Source organism: Tympanuchus pallidicinctus, unplaced genomic scaffold (genome assembly GCF_026119805.1).
Source record: "Tympanuchus pallidicinctus isolate F22 unplaced genomic scaffold, pur_lepc_1.0 scaffold18, whole genome shotgun sequence".
In the NCBI taxonomy this organism is placed as follows: domain Eukaryota; kingdom Metazoa; phylum Chordata; class Aves; order Galliformes; family Phasianidae; genus Tympanuchus; species Tympanuchus pallidicinctus.
In genome coordinates this window covers 7,467,771-7,486,884 of record NW_026294699.1, presented here as the reverse complement: position 1 = coordinate 7,486,884, position 19,114 = coordinate 7,467,771, and the positions used below count along the sequence as shown (strand labels likewise).

At 39.4% G+C, this 19,114-nt stretch overlaps 1 long non-coding RNA gene across 1 annotated transcript in view; it reads left to right on the top strand.

The window, feature by feature from the left end:
- The first annotated feature begins 15,107 nt into the window (after nucleotides 1-15,107).
- The window catches only part of LOC128079154 (uncharacterized), a 75,431-nt gene continuing 71,424 nt past the window's right edge, over nucleotides 15,108-19,114 (top strand). Inside the window, exon 1 of the long non-coding RNA XR_008205988.1 lies at nucleotides 15,108-15,293. This is a non-coding gene — a long non-coding RNA (uncharacterized LOC128079154). The remainder of the gene's footprint in view (nucleotides 15,294-19,114) is intronic.

Genomic DNA, 19,114 nt, shown 5'->3' with positions numbered 1-19,114 from the left:
ACTTGAGGCACTGGGTTTGCATACTTTTCTGGAGGCCCAGTAGTAAAAGAATGGTGAATTCATTTGCATGGTGTGCTGAATGTGGACAAATGCCCGATTCTTTTGGAAATGAGAGTAAGGCCTTCTGGATAGAGGTGATATCTCGTGTTACCTGTTTTTGTTTTGAAATCAACAAATGTTATTGGCTGACTTATCAGTGATGCACAGAACGCTGTTTCTTAAGAACGAAATGGACTATAGGTGCAAATTTTTTACAGTTTCTGAGCTTAATTTCTAAAGCATTATTTTCTTTATGCCTGTCAGATTAAGTCAGATTTTGAGAACAAATATTTTTGCTGCATAAGTAACAGTGTTGTTAAGTAAAGGTGCAACCATTAAAAAAACAAATGAATAGGAGAATGAATACAAACAAATGAGGAAATGACCCATTTCAGCAAAGGTAGGAAAGCACAGATTTCTTCACTTCTTGGTGCATTTACTTTAAAAGTTTCACTATGAGTTGAGTGGCTCTACTTAATAAACACCTTTGTCAGTGGACAGTTTCTTGGGGCTAAACATTTGCTTTTCTTCATTAAGGACACATTGGAGCAAATTGACAATGCTCAGTGAGACTGAGAGCCTGTTTGTCTCTTTGGAACAGAACTTAGCGTGACATGATGTGCTGAGCAGCTCAGTGCTCCTCATCCTGCAGAGGGTGGGATTCCGGAAGGAAATCTCTGAAATCTGTGTTGCTGCTTTGTGCATCAGTGTGCTTTGGGAGCTCCCCACCTCTTCCCAGGTTGCTTTCTACACAGCAGGTAGGTTTGATCCTTGCAAACTTCTCTAACTTACTAAAGAAAGAAAATGAAAATAGAGGCTGACAGCTGGTTCCAATGGGTGAACCTGTGGTTTGGCAGTTTAACACCATGGCCCTTAGATATTTTGATTTCTATCAGCAAATGTGTCTATACTATGAAAATAGGAAGGCAACGCTGTGGACCTTCAAGCATCTCCCATCCTGCCCCTGTTAGCTCAGAGCACAACTTGATTGCTTCCATGTGAATATTGTTCTGTAGATAGAAACAGCAGTCGTAATAAGTAGGGATCACTCTTTTCAGCCCTGTGCTTAAGAAAACACACAACAGGCACTGAGGATGCTGAAGGTAAGGTGCTTTTGAAAATCTTACTAGAAATGTGACTCCAGGAGGAATGTAAGCACTCTTGGAGAGCTGGGGCTGAACGTGGAATTGAATTCTAAGATGATTTTGCCTTCTGATCTGTATTCCCATCTTTGCATGGTGTCTGTATTTTTATTTTTTTTCCTAGTCAGAAACTAATTTAAACTGAGCTTGTTGGAAAGGTGGAGGCAATAAAACAGGTATGGTAGACAGAGCCCAAAGGTGGTCAAATTTGCTGAGTTGTGCACAGAAGAGTGGGCTCAAATCCTGCTGAGAGCTGGGTGCGTTTACGTGTGGTGAGTCATGTTTTCCTTACAGATAGATCAGTGGCTTTAGAAAAAATCTCCAGAAGTCCACTAAATCTGTTTCTGGGGTGAATTCTGGATGCCAGAATTCTGTGATTTTATTATTATTTTTTTTAACTTTTAAAAGAACACCAATGAGTTTAATCTCCATCGTTCAGTTATTTAAACCTGGAACATGCTGTATGTCCTTGTACACATGAAAAGCAGCTCTACGCTAATTAGCATTGCCTGAGCCCTTGTGGATTATTATTAGCAAGTGCAACTTTTTCCCCTTGAATGTTTTACAGAGCTTTTGTGAGCTTCTTACATCAGCTAGCTTGTCCTTTCAGTTTTTTATTATACCTTTTGTAATTGCTTTCTGTCTTCATTTGATATGTTGGTGCTTTACTCCAGTAACTTCTACTATTACTTTTAACTGTTTGCTATTACTAAGATCAACATGATTATGTTATTTACTCTGCTTGCTTTAAACATCAATTCTTTTTCCTTGTTTTCTCCCTTCCTTTCCCACTGCCTTTCTGGGAATATTTGAGCTTAACAACCTGCTGCTGTCTGAAGTTTTATTTGTTACCTTCATAGCCTAAGACCATGATTACTTTAAGCCCTGTGATATATTGTCATAAAGCAGTAATACCCACCAGACCATTATTGAATTTATTATATCTAAGTGCTCAATAAACAGCGAAAGATAAACCTGTTTTTTACTGCCTGTGGAAGTCAGCCTGTTGATTCCTCCCTTAATTCTCATTCTTGTCGATACTGGAATAATTAAATCCCCACCACAAAAACTCCAATTTCTTCACAGGTCTCTTATCACACAGACTCTGGCTACTTATAGTTATTTATTATTTTGCTGCATAGCATTTTGTCAAACCAGCAACATATTCTCACTCCAAGCTTCCCTTCTCTCAGGCAGAAGAGAAAATAATAGGCGCTTATGTAAAACACAGGAAAACAAACTGTTTTGTTTTTATGATGTCCAGTATTTGCTTCATTAAAGTATTTTCTTCAGCCCTCACTAGGAAGCACATTGATACTCTGTTCTGTACTGTAAAACTCTCTCCTTCTGAAGGAGATGCTGCCCATCTTCCCTTTCTTGTTGTGGACTTCTCTCCTTTCTTCACCTGTCAGGTGATGCACCTGGATGATTCCTTTTGTCAGACATGATCAAAATGTTGATCAAATAACACATCTGGAGGCTTGGGGTCTGGTGGTTTGCACTCTGCCATCAAGACACCTCTGACAAAGTTTAAGTATTACCTGTGATTCTCAGCCTGGCTGAAACAGCCCTCTGCATCACTAGAGGAGTAAAGCTGTTTGTGTGCAGAGAGAAACACATTATTTTGTTTTTGTAAGCATGGAAATTGGATGCAAATTTCATTATGCATTTAAATCAGGAACAGTATTTTACTTCTATTCTTCATTCCAGCTGCACTATTATCTTTTGGTGGCTCGGAGCAGTTGTGAAGTACAACTACAGTAGTCTGTCATTCCTTCTGCGTAAGGAAAGGAAAGTCCAACCTTAAATAGTAAATGTCAGTTTCAGAACAAGCTCTGTAAGGAGCTCTGTGGTATCAGTAAGCATTCATGTGGCAATGTATACTTGTACAAAGCTTGGTCCAGCAGTGATATCTTAAGCTATGTGGAGCAGATGTGGAACTAGTAACATATAATTAAGTCAGAACTTCACAAAGGAAAATAAAAAATTGAATTGTTTCTTTTCATGTTTATGAAAGTCTCATGAGATCGTGTAAGGCGTTCTGTAATGTTGCCATCAGCTGTCTTGTTGCTTATTCCTGCCATCTTTCTAAAAAGTCAGCATGCCTGCAGACACTGATGTGTCACACTATTTCGCCTGCCTTTCCACTAGCTGGAAATATTACAGATTTGTATCATTTTGCACTTGATGTTATTTTGGTTCTCTTCTGCTGAAGCCCAGTCTTGATTTATGCTGTGCAGAAGTTTTCAACCCTTTGGTCGTTATGCATGCCCAAGGACTTCTCAGTCATTCCTGTGTTGCCTGGGACATGGTAAGACTTCATCGTGTCTTGGCGAATCCTGAACGTAGCACTGAATTTCCTAAGGAAATAGAGAGAGACCCAAAATTTGTCTTTAAAAACTGTGGTAGTGGAGTAACTGATATGTCAGTGGTGCTATCGATAAGCACTGAACAAAGGATGCAAAATAAGATGGTGAATTACAGTTTTGGTGGTGTGGATGGACTTTGTGAGGTGACAATTTTGTTTTCAGTGCTTTTGTTTCCAGTGAGCACCAGAGTAAAAGATAGAAAGAGTCTTTGGTGCTTTGGGAAGTAACTGATTTCTCTGTGTCTAACTTCCAGTTCTACAAGTTGGAACTTTGGCTCATGTAAATTCAGATCCTGCACTGGGACTTGTGTACAGAGCAGTTCAGTACTGTGGAATAGACAAAACAAGTGTCTCCCCTTTTGCAATAGTGTATTGTGGGACTATGACATTGCAGGGAGAAACAGCAAGAAACAATGTTGTAAATAACTATGTGAAATTGCAACAGGTACAGTTCTTGGGGGAGGACAAGATGATTAATGTCATTGGTATCAAATCTGATTAACGTGTACATCACAAAACCCAAAATACAAACACAAGGCATTTATCCTGTACTTCATGTTCAGTAATTTTAACTGCTTAATCTTGAATGTAGGTATTTGTCTTTACTAGCAGCTGAACTGGACAACTAGCTGATCCTTAGTTGGTCACATTTTTTTCTCCTCATTATCAGAGAGCAATGGACTTCCTCGACATGTTTAGCCCAGTGGTGATCATCATCTTAGCTTGATCCTCTGCTAACCCACTAGCATTTTTCCCAGTCTTCCTTAAAATAAAGGCTGTTTATCTTTCTTTGCAACTAGACTTCCTGGAGTGCTGAAAGCCAGTGCTTGGAGATGTTTCAGTGCCAAAAAGATGAAATTTCTAAGAGGATTTAGGCAAGCAATTTCACATGTTTTGAATAAAAAAATAAATGCTTTTGAATACATCTATGTGCATTTTCAGGTACCTAAGTAAATAGTTAAAACACAAATTTAATATGTATTCTAAAGTAAAATTCTCTGCTCCTGATCTATGAAACCTGGTACCAGCCCATCCTGCTGTGTCTTAAGTATGTAGAACAGATGGCTGTTTTGTAATTGAGCTGCTGTTTTTCCTGCATCCTTTGCTACAAGGGCATTGGGTAGTCAAAACTTCCATTCCCAGGCTGCAAGTGTGATGTCTCCAGAAAACAGATGCCATACCCCGGCAAAATGCTTGTTGCGTAGGTCCAGGCTCAGCTGGGAATTTGTGTGCAAATAAGGCTTTAGTGTCTTGGTGTGCTGTTGTGCTTGAGGTGTGCAAACAGATCTTATACAGGAGAGGGGGCAAAAAAAAGCAAAATACTGAAAAAGCCCAGCTTCTTAATAAAAAAGATGACCTACACAATTGGAAGGCTTTTGTTTTTATAGTCTTCAGCCATTTGTATACCAACAGAGTAAACAAAGAAAGGAAGTAGCACAAGAGACTAAAGACAGAGGGCACGTACATATTTTGCCTGCTTAGCTTTTATTCCTCATTGTGCTGTGCAACATTTCTTCATCGAACTAATTAGCAAGAAACTGCATCCATAAATCCCTGCCTGAGGTGCTAGGTCAGTGAGCCTGTGTTCTTTGTGGTAGTGAATGCTGTCTGTAATTATTGCATTCATTAATTTTTATCTATACAATTAATCTTGGTCTATACAAACACAGATTTCTGTTCCAAATCAAACTTCCTATGTACATGCTCTGTTGCTGGGAGGAAAGAGGAAGCTAATACAGTATTAAATCAATTTAAATAATGCAGTTTTATAAAAATATCCAATAGTAGTTAGTGTTTTTTCTATTATGCAAGGTAAATTGGGGCAGATGAGTTGCGCTGATTACATTCTGTGTGATTCTTAACTATGAAAGCAGAACACTTGGTATTTTGTGACTACAGACCCTCATGTGCCTTTGGACTGCTGGCTTCTCTTCTGCTTATTTGCGATGCAGCACTAGATAAAGTTGGGCAATGACATTATTGTTCAGACCATCATAGAGCCTACGCACAGCGACGCTGAGGAACGATGGAGTCTCACTGCAAACACTGGCATGTTGAGCACTAGGTAATGTCAGGAGTGATTCAAAGGGAACTGCACTCTGACTTGTACAAAGCTGGTCAAGAGTGGCAAGTGTTAGCACCTGGTGCAAATGGAGACAAAACTCCTGGCTAACCTTGTTTTTATTAATAATCTGTCCAAAGGGAGATCAGCACTGATATGATTATTTCTGAATCAACATGGGCTGTTGTAGCAACAGCACTGTTAGTATGCAGCCTTCCTTCCACTGGAGTGTCATCAGGAGGCCATGAAAGTTAGCAACTCCAGTTTTCCCTAGATGCTGTTCCCTGGGGTTGACAGCTTGTGTGGGGCGCAAAAATGGCAACACTGACCAGAGCAAGAGGCACTTATGCTCCAAACTTTTTTCGAATGAACAAAAGACTTTTAGCACGTCCCAGCTGCTGTTCCTGTGTCCCCAGAGCAGAATTATCCTTTGAATGAAGTCATTTAATGCCTGTCTTTTCTATAGCATGTTTTATGCTCAAGTGTTAGACTGTTCATCAACTACATTTTTGCAGAAGAGCCTAATTTCATTGTTGTCTTTCATCTTCCTTTCTCAGGTTTATTTTGTTAGAGATATTTGAGATGTGAACGAGAGACCACCTCCTTTATGAATCTGCAGAACTTCTCTGATCTCCCTTGTTTCAAGTGTTGTTGTCTTCAACTATTTCAGTTTCTGTTCTCTCAGGTACCAAAATTCCAACTCTAGTTCTGGTGATCATAACCAAGAACTGCATCTAAAATCATCCTTTGCTTAAGAAAATTCACTGAATCAATTCTAATTCCTCATGTTGCACTAATCTTATTTGCTAAAATATTTTTTTAAATAATTTGATTAAATGTCAGAATATAGAACTGACAGCCAAAAGCTCTTTTCATCCATCAATCCCTTGGAACCCCTTGTATTCACTTGCTCCACATCCATAAGGTGCATAACAATCCAAACTCCTCTGGTATTACCACATTTCAGAATAAGATTTTGTTAACAGCAAGAAAATTTTCAATCTTTGTCTGTCAAGCACACGTTGGAAATCTGGGACATTTTAGTGCTAAACTGGTGTGGGCATTGTTCCACGTTATTTATTAGCTGAAGTGTGAAGGCGTTCTGAAAGCCAAGTGGAAGCTGTAATGCTCATCATTCTAGCTATTCTATTATAAAATGCCACTGCCTAAAGGCTTTACAGTCTAAAGGGTTTGGACAGATGAAAGATGAAAATTCAAGTTAATAGTCTATAGGATGGCCACTGAGATCCAAAGTAGTTGGGACCTACACTGCTGCCACTGGGCTTTGCAGTGCCCACTCCTATTCCCTGTTAGAGGATCTATGCTCCTCATCACTTAGACTCCTGAGCGACAAACCCTTTAGAAGTAGCTTCAAGAAGATGGCATGGTGCTTCAGGAAGCAGGGAAAAAAGCACTTAAAGAAAGCATGTAATGCACTGAAATCCTTAGTTTTGCTATTTGTTGTAGAGGAAGGAGCTTGAACTTGTATTGATTTAAGATGGGACAGAGATAGTTACAAAGATCAGGATGATACACATCTCCTGAGTACGTGAAAACTTACTTCCACAGATACTAAATATTGTCTCCTTATTTGAGTCCTTTTTAAGGTGTAGTATGTCAACTTTGTTCTCAGTATCTTGAGAACAACTGATCTGTTTCTCCATTTTCTTCAAAGTGCCTGGAGATATTTCAGTTTCTGGTTTCTTCTAATTTTCTGCTGCTCGAAATGATAATATAAAATAGGGGGAGCCATTTGCATACTATAAGATGAGGATTATTTAATTTGCAAGGATCTTAGTAGTATTCTGAAGAATGAAGTTTGTTTATCATTTTAGGGAAGGAATGACTTTTATGCTTTATTTAAAAAAAAAGAAAAGCTACTAGAAGATGGCACATTTATGAGACCTTGCCTGGAATGAGGAAGAGAAAAAAAGGCATTCTCATGAGAGCTACTGGTTCTTTTGCCATTTGTAAAACTGACTGTGAAATGATGGCTTTAGTGATTAAAGGCTGAAAGAAAGAGGTCTCAGAATAATCAATGGATTCTCCAGCATATGTTAATATATTCTGCTTGGAAAGGTTACTTCCATTTATATTCAAGATGAAAATACTTTATGGCATGTAATTGCAAACTTTTTTATCTATGGGAACTAAATACTCAGGTCAACATGGGCAATAAGAATAAAAATAAAATGTGATGGATTAAATTTGTGAGGAAGTGTTGGTTTTAATAACACATTTAAAAAGGTAAAGCAGCATACTGAGTCATTTTTTTCTTCTAAGTAACTTTTCTGATTTTATTATATTGTATTATCTAAAGTAAATTTCATACAATGGTAAAAATAAATAATGGAACAAGAACCTTTGATTTAATAAAAGCAGGTTTGTATTTGCCTCCAAAAATTCTGGAAATTTCACGTTACTGGACTTCTATGTCTTTTTTGTTTTCTTCCATTTCATTTGGTGACAGAAGGAAATCTGAAATTGCCAGGTGCTTCTCCTGAAAAGGGATTGTGTATTCAAATGATTCCAGTCAGAACATGCAGAGTGTTCTGCAGAGAGCCAAACCTTTTCTTGAAAGCTCATGTTTATGCAGGCCAGCCATTTAATCAGAGAAATTCAGGTGGATATGAGATACACCTCGTATTACTGGTAGCTGCTGAGGTTGTTCATGTATATCTGCCACCATGCAAAATAAGCTTCTCTCATCTGCAGAAATTCACTGCTTCAGCCAGGTAAGGAAAGAGTCTTCCAGTTTTCAAAAATGGGTTGGAGGCTTGGATTTATTTTCCTTTTCGTTTCCAGGTTAGGATGCAAATAACACCTTTCTCAGTTTTTCCCTGAAATATTTTCTGCTCCTTTACATCCAGTCCCACCTTTGCTACTTGAAGCGCTCGTTTGAAGGGTAGGAAATCATTCAGATTCAGATCACTCCTCCCTGCTACAGTTGGTAAAGGGGTCCTGGCATCTTAAGAAGGAGTTTTAAACATGAAGCTAGGATAGAGGGAGAATGGGGCTGTGAATTAACTGCTGCAGTGTTGAACACACCGCAGGATAAAGATGAATAAAAAGTACAGGTAGCATAGGGCTGACCTTCACAGCACCATGGCTAAACAGCTATGAACATGGAAGGCAACTGATTTTATGGAGCCCAAGTGTCTCTGCAATACACTGCAGTCACGTAGCTGAGGGCAACAACATGATTATTGACAAATAGAGAGCCATGCATGCAGTACAGAAAGTGTGATGATACAAAATGAAGAGCCAAAAGTGGAAGATTTTGGAGACAAAACCTAAAACTTCATCTTGGTATTCTTGGTAAAAGTATCAGCTGCAGCTATGCTATGGTATCTCTGCAGATATACTTGATTTGGTGCTGATTTACAAACATGGAATCTTTGATGTGATTCTGTGGTATGTCACGTCTGAAGCAGTCTTTGGGGTCTAACTATGTATGTGTCCTGGGAATGGGTAAAATTGTTTTCTGACTTGTTTTTAGTAAGTAAAAATAACCTCATAAATAAAACCTGAGGACAGTAATTTCTACTTCTCAGGTTGCTTGTCAGTCTGAATATGATAAATATTAAATGACTGCAATTTCAGTATAAAGTCAATTATCTGTGTGTAGCAAATTAAAATTAGACACATTCTTTAGTCTGGAAATTTATCCTAATGGAGAATGCAATTTGCTTCCTATCAAAGATTAGTTCTCTTGAGTATAACATCAGTGTGCATCAGTTCAGAAGGAGCATTGGCTTGACAGGTTTGGGAAAGCACAGACTCCTTCCTCACCAATCCAGCTGGGGAGCTTTTACAGGAGCGGGATGGTAAGATTTCTTTATTCAAAACATGGTTTTTAAAGAACAGTCCAATTTTTTCCTGCGTCTGTACATGTGGATGCAAGTAGTGTAACTAAAAATAATCCAGAGATTTTATATATATATATATATATATATATATATATATAATATAATATTATATATATATATATATGTATATATATATATATGTATAAAGGAAGGATAGCATTCAGAATTAGTTGAAAAGAAAATGGGGTTATGTCTCCTGGAGAAGTACCCTAAAACTTACATCAATTCTGAAAATCCATCAGAACCTTCTTTTTCTCCTTTTTATAATCTGAGGAAGGACGTGGTGGTGATGGCTTGAAAGAAAGGGAGGTGGGCTTACTGAGAGTCAAGCATAGAGACGCAGATTACATTCCCTGAATTTAGTCTCATGCTATTGGATACTGTTCTTTTTGCTGAAGAAATTGTAAAGTACCTATACTTGAATGCTGCAGTCATTAGTCTTTCATCATTAGCATAAATCAGGATTCCTTCATCATACTTAAAAAAAATATGTATATATATAAGAGAAAATGATGATAAATGTGCAAATTTGGAGCTATGCTGCCATGGGTACCATGCTGGTTTGGTCCCTGCAGTCTGCAGAGCTGCAGAGCCAGCTGGGTCCAAGTGAGGGCAGCTGCATGTGGGGGGCAGCAGTGGACCTGTGCCTAGAGTGGGTGAGCCACCTTCCTCCAGTGCTCTGGGGGTCTGTCTGCATCGAGATGCTCCTCCTCAGCTCTGCAACAGAGCCTTCAACCATTTGCAGCAGCCATTAAGCTGCCTCAGATGGATGCTTTGTGTTTTGCGGGGAGTCCAGATGGCTGCCGGCATTACGTCAGTGTGGCTGTGGGTCAACAAGATGGCTGCCGGCATTACGTCAATGTGGCTGTGGGTCAACAAGATGGCTGCCGGCATTACGTCAGTGTGGCTGTGGGTCAACAAGATGGCTGCCGGCATTACGTCAGCTCCAGAGGTGGTGTGTTGTCTGGAATGTGCAGGCTGAGCTAAGGTATGTCTGATCCCTCTGAGAAGGGTCATAATTTCAGACTGATAACCTGTGGGGTTTTTTTATTATTATTATTATTTTATTTTTTATTTGTTCCAAGTTCCAATCTGATTAACGGCAAAGAAGGTTTTGTAGGGAGAGGTAGTGGGCCTATAGGTGTGGTTGGCAAAAGCGACAAGCTTTTGAATATGTGAGCTTTTCGTCATGAATGCAGGTTTTCCCAAAGATTTCAGCATTCTCATGTGTGGGGATTTCTGTTCCCAACAAGATGGTGGACAGGCAGTGAGGTGCTGCTGCTGTTCTTGGGGAGATGCGTCTTCCACCATTTGTACAAAGGTGTAGATCGGTAAAATTCTGTAGAGATTCTTCAAGTTTTGCAAGGAGTGCTGTTGTTTGTTAATTTCTTATACTGTTCTTAAAACTGTGTTCAGTGCTGGAAGTATTCACATTTGTTCAGGGATACGTGTATAGGCTGATGCACTGTAGCGTTTGGCGTATCCTGGCAGGTTGCAGACGCTTGGCTAACGTATCGCTTTGCTCTTTTGCTGAGTTCACTGGGGATTGTTTATGCGAATAAGAAATACTTGTAAGGATGCATCTTGCAAGACCGGGGCCTTATCTCCTGAATTTTGAGACAAGCTGTCCATATGGTAGGTTGGTTTGTTTGTTTTCTTTGTTTCATTTTTGTTTTCCTCTCCTTTCTGTTACAAATGTTGATGCAAGGTGAACACCTGCAATGAGAAAGTCCCTGCAGGGGCTCTGTGCGAGTGCTGTGCAAAGCATGCTCTGTGCACCCTCCGCTTTGGTTTCAAGTGAAATCTAAGCAAGATCTCAAGTGAGATAACTCCTGTGTCAACGAGGAAAAGGCTGGCTGTGGTAAATAATAAAGGCCTGGTGTATATAAAACTGACACTGATATACATAGAAGTCTGACTAGTATATACTCTGTGTTCTGCCGGGAGGGCTCTACCAGCACAGTCTTGGAAGTTGAGTGTGAAAGGTTTCTTAAGCTGTTAGTTCAAAGGTTGCTTGACTAAGGTCAGGACTCTGCCATGGAATGATTTGAGGAGAAAGAATGCTGCTTAAAATCAAAGCGCTTCTATTTATGTAAATCTATTTTACTATTGCATGTTAATGGAACAGTTAACCTCATATTGTCCTCTTGAAGAACTGCTAAGACTCTTGGCTTGTGCTTTCTTAGAAGTTTTAAGTGGGTATTTGCAAGTCCTGTTCTCAAAAGAAATATAAGCAACCTGCCAGTCACGCCTAGCTGACAGGGAACTGTCACTGAATGGCATTTGCTCTTTGAGGGAGGAGAAAAAATACACTTCAGACATACAGCAGAGCCTTTCTCCTTGAAGCAGTCCTGCCAGTCGGCAGTGACTGTGTTCCAACAGGGGGGAAGACTTTGGCAGGGAGCAGGGTGAGCTGTGGTTATTAAAAACTGGGCTGAAGTAGTAGCAGCAGAAAGCAGCTTGAAGAATTTCTGACAGTGTGATGATAGCCTGCCTAGTACTGTCATCCTCCGGACTTGGCGGGAACAGAAAATTCCTGTTGTCCTAGGAAGGATATAGAAAAGTTTTATTACTTTGCAAAGGAATGATTGTTCTCTTGCACCATGGAAGATTGCTTTGGCATCTTGAATGGCCACTAAGGACAACATGACTTAAATGTTATGGTTTAATTTTTGGTGGAGAAGGTACAATCATCAGCTGAAACTGTTTCTTTCAGAAATCCTACTGTTACAGTAAGTTACTGTTTCTATAAGACAAGAGTTGGTTACCACTCTTCTGTGTAGAGTGTGAATTTGGTAGAGCTCTGAAGATGGTTCATTTCACTTTTGACAATGCAAGAGGATAATGTGCAGTGTAACTGGGAAAAAGATGGGATGAAATCCCAAATGGGAACCGGTTGATTCCTGGGTATAGAAACTGATAATATCCCAGAACTCTGGAGTGATGAAAATTTAGGGTCAGCAGACAATTATTCCCATCTGACAGGTCAGATACTTCTGCAACTATCCTAAGCACATCTACAGCAGGGTGCATATGTGCTTTGTATAAGTATAAATGACTATATAAACTCCAATGTGGAGATGCCAGTGTTTTAGTATGGGTAGAAGGGCTTTTAGCATCTATGCTACAGTGTCTGGCTGGCATTTTGGAGGCTGGCATTATAGACTGTCCAAATGAATGATTCCATGCAGCCAGAATTCCAAAGCTAAATAAGCACCAGTTGTCACTTCTGGAAAATGTGTGTGCCAGAGCAAGGGCTACTATGGCAGCCACTGAGAGAGGGAGGAGCCAGGCAAACTCATTGTGGTGTTTGATCTACAGACAAGACACATGTTCATATTTAGCTCTTGAAGAAAAATGACTTTCTGCTGTGAGGGAAAGGCACACCAGAAAGACTTACACAACATGTAGATAGATTCTTCAGGCTTATCCCAGCTATAGGATATTGTCTTGCCAACAGATGAGGATTGATGTGTATAGCAAGGCTCGGATATTTGGAGAAGCTTGTTCATTCATAGTAGGTATGGGGCTGGATCAAAATCCTAGAGTGAAATTAATTTCCTTAGCAATTGTGGGTAAATTTAATTTTGCTACTAAACCTTGTATTTCAGCTTAGTCCAATGCTCTACTCAGGCAAGAATAATTTCTCATTAGTAGCTACCTAAAATGATTCTGGAAGCTGTCTTATACAAATATAATGGAGTAAAATGCAGTCTTGAGTATTTATGCAGTGCCAAGTATTAATTAGCTGGAAAGATACCAACAATTGACTGAAATGTCTGCATGTAATTTTATTAATATTTTTAATCCTTATTAGTGATGTATTATAATTATTTGGGTACATGTTTTTCTAGCACATTTAACGTGTTCAAGTTTATTCCTGGGGTTTAGCTTATCTCTGTTGTAAAGAAACAGTAGAGGCTGAGCTCGAGGTTTCCAACCTTAAGCTAAGCCTCCACGTACTTCATTTGGAAGGAGCAGCTGTTAAGGGATGACAGCATGGAGACTGTCACCACGGATCTGTGTGTGCAGGCATGTGTTTAGAGCTAGGGATGCAGGCCATTGTTTTCCAAATGAAACTGCAGTCCTGTTTGTGTGTCTTTGAAAACACCAGCTGAAATCTCTGCTTCGGATTACTTCTAGCCAGATCTGATGTTTCAGTGACATGCTTGATTAAAATTTGCATGATGGGATGAATGAGTTCTTAGCTACCTGATGAAAACAGTGATTACATCTAAAGCTGTAGTTATGGTACAGTACACATCTGAGCTACAAGTCTGAGTTGCAGTGGCATATGAGCCAGTTTGACATTGAATTATGTTTTCAAATGTCAGAATTCCTTTCCCAGTCACCCCACGGTCGTTAGATGGATGGATGGAAGGCTTCATTGGGTGCTTTATTGGCCAACTGGCATTCTCTGAATGGTGGCTGATAATACAGTGGTGACCTTGCAGTGATAACAGAGTTGCAAAAGGAAAAAAAATGGAGCAAAGAAGATAATTTACACTTGCAAGGACAAAATATACAAATCATATAAGAGATAAAGAAATCCTCGGGGTTATGATGACAGTGTGTTTGTTGTATGTGATGTTATCGCAAGATGCTGTAGCTAGTTTATCTTGCTGTCTAAGACACTTACAAGACATGCTGGCTTAAAAACAATTCCAAATCAAAAGGGCTTCAGGGAATTAATTTTGCAATATGCTTGGTTCGTTCTCTTGAATGAAGGTAGCATTAAGGACTGAAGCAGAGTAGAAAACACCCTGTAGTCTACTGGCAGCTTTTTAAAAATCATACCTCTTTTTTAGTGTTGCACAAACTGGATTAAGTTGGGACAAAGTGCAGGCTTGCTGCTACAGAGCTGGAATTTTGGCTGATATGAGCTGAAGCTGGTGGAGCACCAGCATCTTAGGCATGACATGTTGGTTTGTGTCATGTTACTGATATCTCCAGTGGCTTTGAATTACCATCACCTCGATAGAACAGCATTTTAGTCCTCAGAGGTCTTCTTTACGTGTCTTTGTTAATGTGCTGCTGGGTTGGATGTGCAATGAAACCATGCAGCTTAATGTCAGTTTTATTCCAGATCTGACATATTTGGATGTTATAAATGATGCCTTTAAAGCTATGGCAGCTTTACAAAGTGGTGTGCAGCATTGCCATCCATATATGCGGAGTTACACACTACTAGCAGAAAAATACTTGAATTCTGGAATAAGATCTTGTTAATATAATGAGTGAATAAAAATTAAAAAATGAGTTTGATTCTTGAGGCAAGGTTTCATTAATTAGAAAAAAATCATAGCTGCAAGTTTATCAGTGTAGACAAATAATTAATTTTCATATTACCAAATATGTTTTCATTTCCTGTAATTATGGGAGAAATTGAAGTGTTTATTTTAGGAATTCTTTTTCTAGTTACTGTGTTAGTTGAGAATATTTACTAATGGTTGTATATAATGACTACCATAATTCACTATCTTGATTTTTCTTTAAAAGGAGTTTGCTGAAGGCACTTCAAATCCTATCCTAATTACTTCATCATACAGTTACTGAAAAACTAGTAACTAGTCTTGATGTTATTTTTGCCCTGCATTAAAAACTTTGCTTTGCTAGTGTATGGGAACTGTTAGGTCATGGCCTAAAGCAGTGATTGAGCACCTGGTGAAGAGGCGTAGCCAGCTCTGGGAGCACAGGTGGAAGCAATTCTATCCCTCCCTAACCTCATTTAAGGGCTGGCAGCCACAAGGGAAGCATTATGCTTGGGATTGCCTCCTTTGGAACGTTTTGTGACCTCTCATCCTCAGAAAGGGGTAAGTGATTACTTTATTACTGGATTGTGGCTACTACCTTTTTTGGGTTTAAAGCAACTGTATCTGCTGCTGCCTAGCTTTACTGCTAATGTGTGTGATTTTTCCCTTGGGTGCTGTTTTGGGTGACAAATATTTATTATCTTAAACACGTGACAGAAGTCAAAGGAATCGAGTGCTGTTCTGTGGAGGGCTTCTAGAAAAGCTTTGAATGAACTAGTTGGCTGATGCACGAAATGCTGGTTTTGTCTTTTACTGCCTATAGTGAAAACCAAGCCTTGTGTTGAGGCTTTAATTACGCCAGTGATGTGTTGAAGGCAGTAAAGCTGCAGCAAAGTTTCCTGTTCGTTCACAGTGCTGTGCCTCCTATGGAGTTCATGCTTGTCCCCTTTCTGAGCAATATGGTTGTTGCTCATTGCAATGCATCTTGCAAAACCAAGAGGTAAAAACGTAAGAATGGCAAGGCTGGAAAAGGAACCGTTAACAGCACTACTTAATATCTAAAATATGAGAAGGTTTCTGGAGCATGGGGAATCATCCTTAATCTGGGATCAACCAGCTGGCCCTGCTGAATGTGCAGGTGCTTATGGTCTGGTTTGTGCAGCTGTGCTGGAGGGAGGCTGGGCTGTAGGGCCTGTGGAATCCCAGCGTGCTGCTGTGAGCTCTTCCTTGCTACTTGGTTTGAACTCAAATGAACTGATAGAATAAAAAGTGTCTCTGTGTTACTATTATTGGGAATGTACTATATCTGAAGAATTAGTAATGGTAAAATCAAAGGTAAATCGAAAGGGAGTTTATATACTGCTTCAGCAAAGTTGATTTTAGGGTAAAATAAAACCCTGAAGGCATATCAATGAAATGTATTAAGGGCGTCAGGCAGTGGATAGTGATTTAAATAAAATTAGCCTAACAACATAAAGTACCTAGAATAATAAGCATCTCCAGCCACAGGAGACTCATTTTACTTAATTCAGAAATATTAAGCATTCTGTATAATCATTCTTGAAAATATGATGAAAGATGCATATGGAGGCAAGAATACTACATTTGTGAAGCCTACTGAACTTGTTGGAGGTGTGCATCAGTACCTAACATTCTCATTCAATGCTGTGGTCTTTTGCTGATTTCAATTAGAAATGATATTGACCGCTGTAGTAAGGCATTTGCTTTTCCCACTGGTAGACTTACGCACGAGATGCAGTAAGACAGATACAAGTAATGTTCAACAGTGCATTAGATTGCTCTGGGCCTTGGGCCTGGATGTTGGTGACCAGGTGCTGGCAGCTGTTGATTGGATGGTGTAAAAGGAAACAAAGCAGAATGTATTGGTTGTTACTGGATGTGGGGCTGCGCAAAGAAAGTTTTGCTGATAGTTTGTAATCCGCCTTGTTATCTTCAGCTCATTGCCCCTTGGAAAAAAGTAGATGTTGGATGGTTATGCGCTGCAAAATGCACAACTAGCTCTTCGTAGATGAGCTGTTTTTCTTAAGAAACTATACACTGTTGTGTCAGACCTAAACTGAAACCTGTCTACTCCACACTCCTGGGTTCTTATTACATCAGTCTAAACTCCCTCCCACTTGGTTTGGACAGATCAGATGCTGAGCCAGCATGTATGAGAGCAGGGGTGGAGCTCTGAAAACAAACTCTGGTAACTCAGATTTAAGGTAACCTTAATACCAGACAAGAAAGGAAACAAAGGCTGCACTGAAATCAGCAGCATGTCTTTGGTTGGTTGGAGTGGGGCTTGTTTTTTTTTTTTTTCCTCATTGCTAATTATCAGCTACAGAAATATGTTAATGTCAGGTGCAGTGCTACATCATTCCTCACTAAGAGACCTGTTGGTGGGGAGTGAGGGACCCAGACCATGATGTGCTCATGAGCTATTAAGAGGTTTAACTGGAAGTATACGAAACAATTAGTTTGTTACTGGTGTTCCGTAAACGCGTGCAATTTAAGAAGTGAACTGATCCTGTGGTAGATAATAAACCAATCAACTTGAAATAGTTTTGTTGCATTAATCTCTCTCACAATCATGGGTTACCCTAGCAGAAGTCTGTGCAATGTCATGAAATGAGAGCTGTGAATGGAGGAGGGCTGTTAAGAAAAGTAATTAACATTATTGAAAATAGAATTTGGTCCTGTGAGGTGGGAGCACTGATTGAACACAAACACATGAGCTTCATTACGTTTTGTTGTACAATGGATACATATTTATATATATTAGAGATATTAGAGTACACTGCAGGCAAATTGTGATAGAAAAGAGAGTCACTGGAGTAGAGGTTTTTGGTCTGTTTGATTTATAGCAGCTTTGGAAGGATGTTGAGTAGTTTCTATGTGAAATAGCTGTTCTGTGCTATGCCTACAAAGTTATCAAAGGAAGAATTCTAAGCTCATGCTCAAATTAAATGTCATTTTAAAACATAGGCTAATAGCTTAGCTTTGTCATCTGAACTTTGTTAATGAATTGGCTTTTTCCAATTTACAAAAATGTTTTACTTTAAATTACAACAAATACAAATATTTAATAATTGTTTTCTAAATCTTAGGCACCTTTTGGAACTCTGAAAACTATGGATATACTTTGTCCTTAGTAAGTAGATACAGCCAAATACGTGTATACTTTTTGGGCAGGAGTGGGATTGATGCTTTCTTCCTCTTTGTTTGCTAAAGGTTATGGATTGATGTGTGCAAGTCAATAAATACTGCTTAACTTTCTGATCTCTTGGCGGATTGGTAACATTGATTAACCAGTAGCGGTCTCTGCTCTTCAGCATCAAGGTGCTGTCAGGGCAATGTGAATGGGGAGCTAATGGGTGGTGTTAACTCTGAGGTGCCAGCATGAGGAAAAATTGTGAAAGATAGGCAGGCACCTATGGATGTGTATAGAGATGAGATCTACAGAGACAGAGGGGAAAATGTGTGCAAGCTGCTTTGGTAAAAGAGGAGCAAACTTATTTTTTGTTGTGGTTTGGGAAGAAAGAAAAAAACAGCCATTAGAAGCACAGTCTTTACTCTTCACTTGCAGAGACTTTTAATTTCAAAAGGATCTACCTTTGTTTAAATAAGGGTAAAGTAACACTAAGCTGCTTTGAGTAAAAACAATTCTTTTTTTGTTCTGTCAGTGAACCAAAAAATCAATTTGCTTTTTCAGCTTAGCTGTTGAGTAATATGACTTTTTATTTGCTTTCCTGACTGTAAACGCATTTTAATTCTACTCTAATTTTCTTCTGTCTCTCAGGGTTTTTCCACTCCAGTTCTCTATATGTGATATGTGAACTATATGGACAAGATAAGGGCATTGCTCATCCAGAGTGTGACAGGCTGGCATTAACCTGCCCAGAATTTAAGTCTGATGCTTTGTTTGGATGAATTATAAATCTGGTCTCTAAAAGCATCTCAACAAGAAGACAAAACACTTCACTTTCCTTTAACAATAATGTAGAGTAACAAAATCTGACCCCTTGCACGCTCATAATGCATAGTCAACGCAGCAGCACGAGTGAGATGTTACACAGTGCTCCTGGAAGGATGGAGCAAGTTGTTCTCATGCTCTGGTTACTGGGGTTGTGGTGGTGGTGGTTTGGATACCTAAAATCCATTAACTCAATAGCAGTGATACTAAGATAGAAGGCTTATTCACTGCTTCTACCTGAGCATTCTGTATATTCTCCCTTGCTGCTTTCCCTTGGGCTGTGTGTCTGGCTGTGGAGGTAGTGGTAACATTACTGGTTCAGCACTGGTGTGGCTGACTGAGGAAAGCGCAAATGACAAATCTGGTCTGTGGAGATCTAGCTTAGGCTTCTGCATTGTTCCTTAAA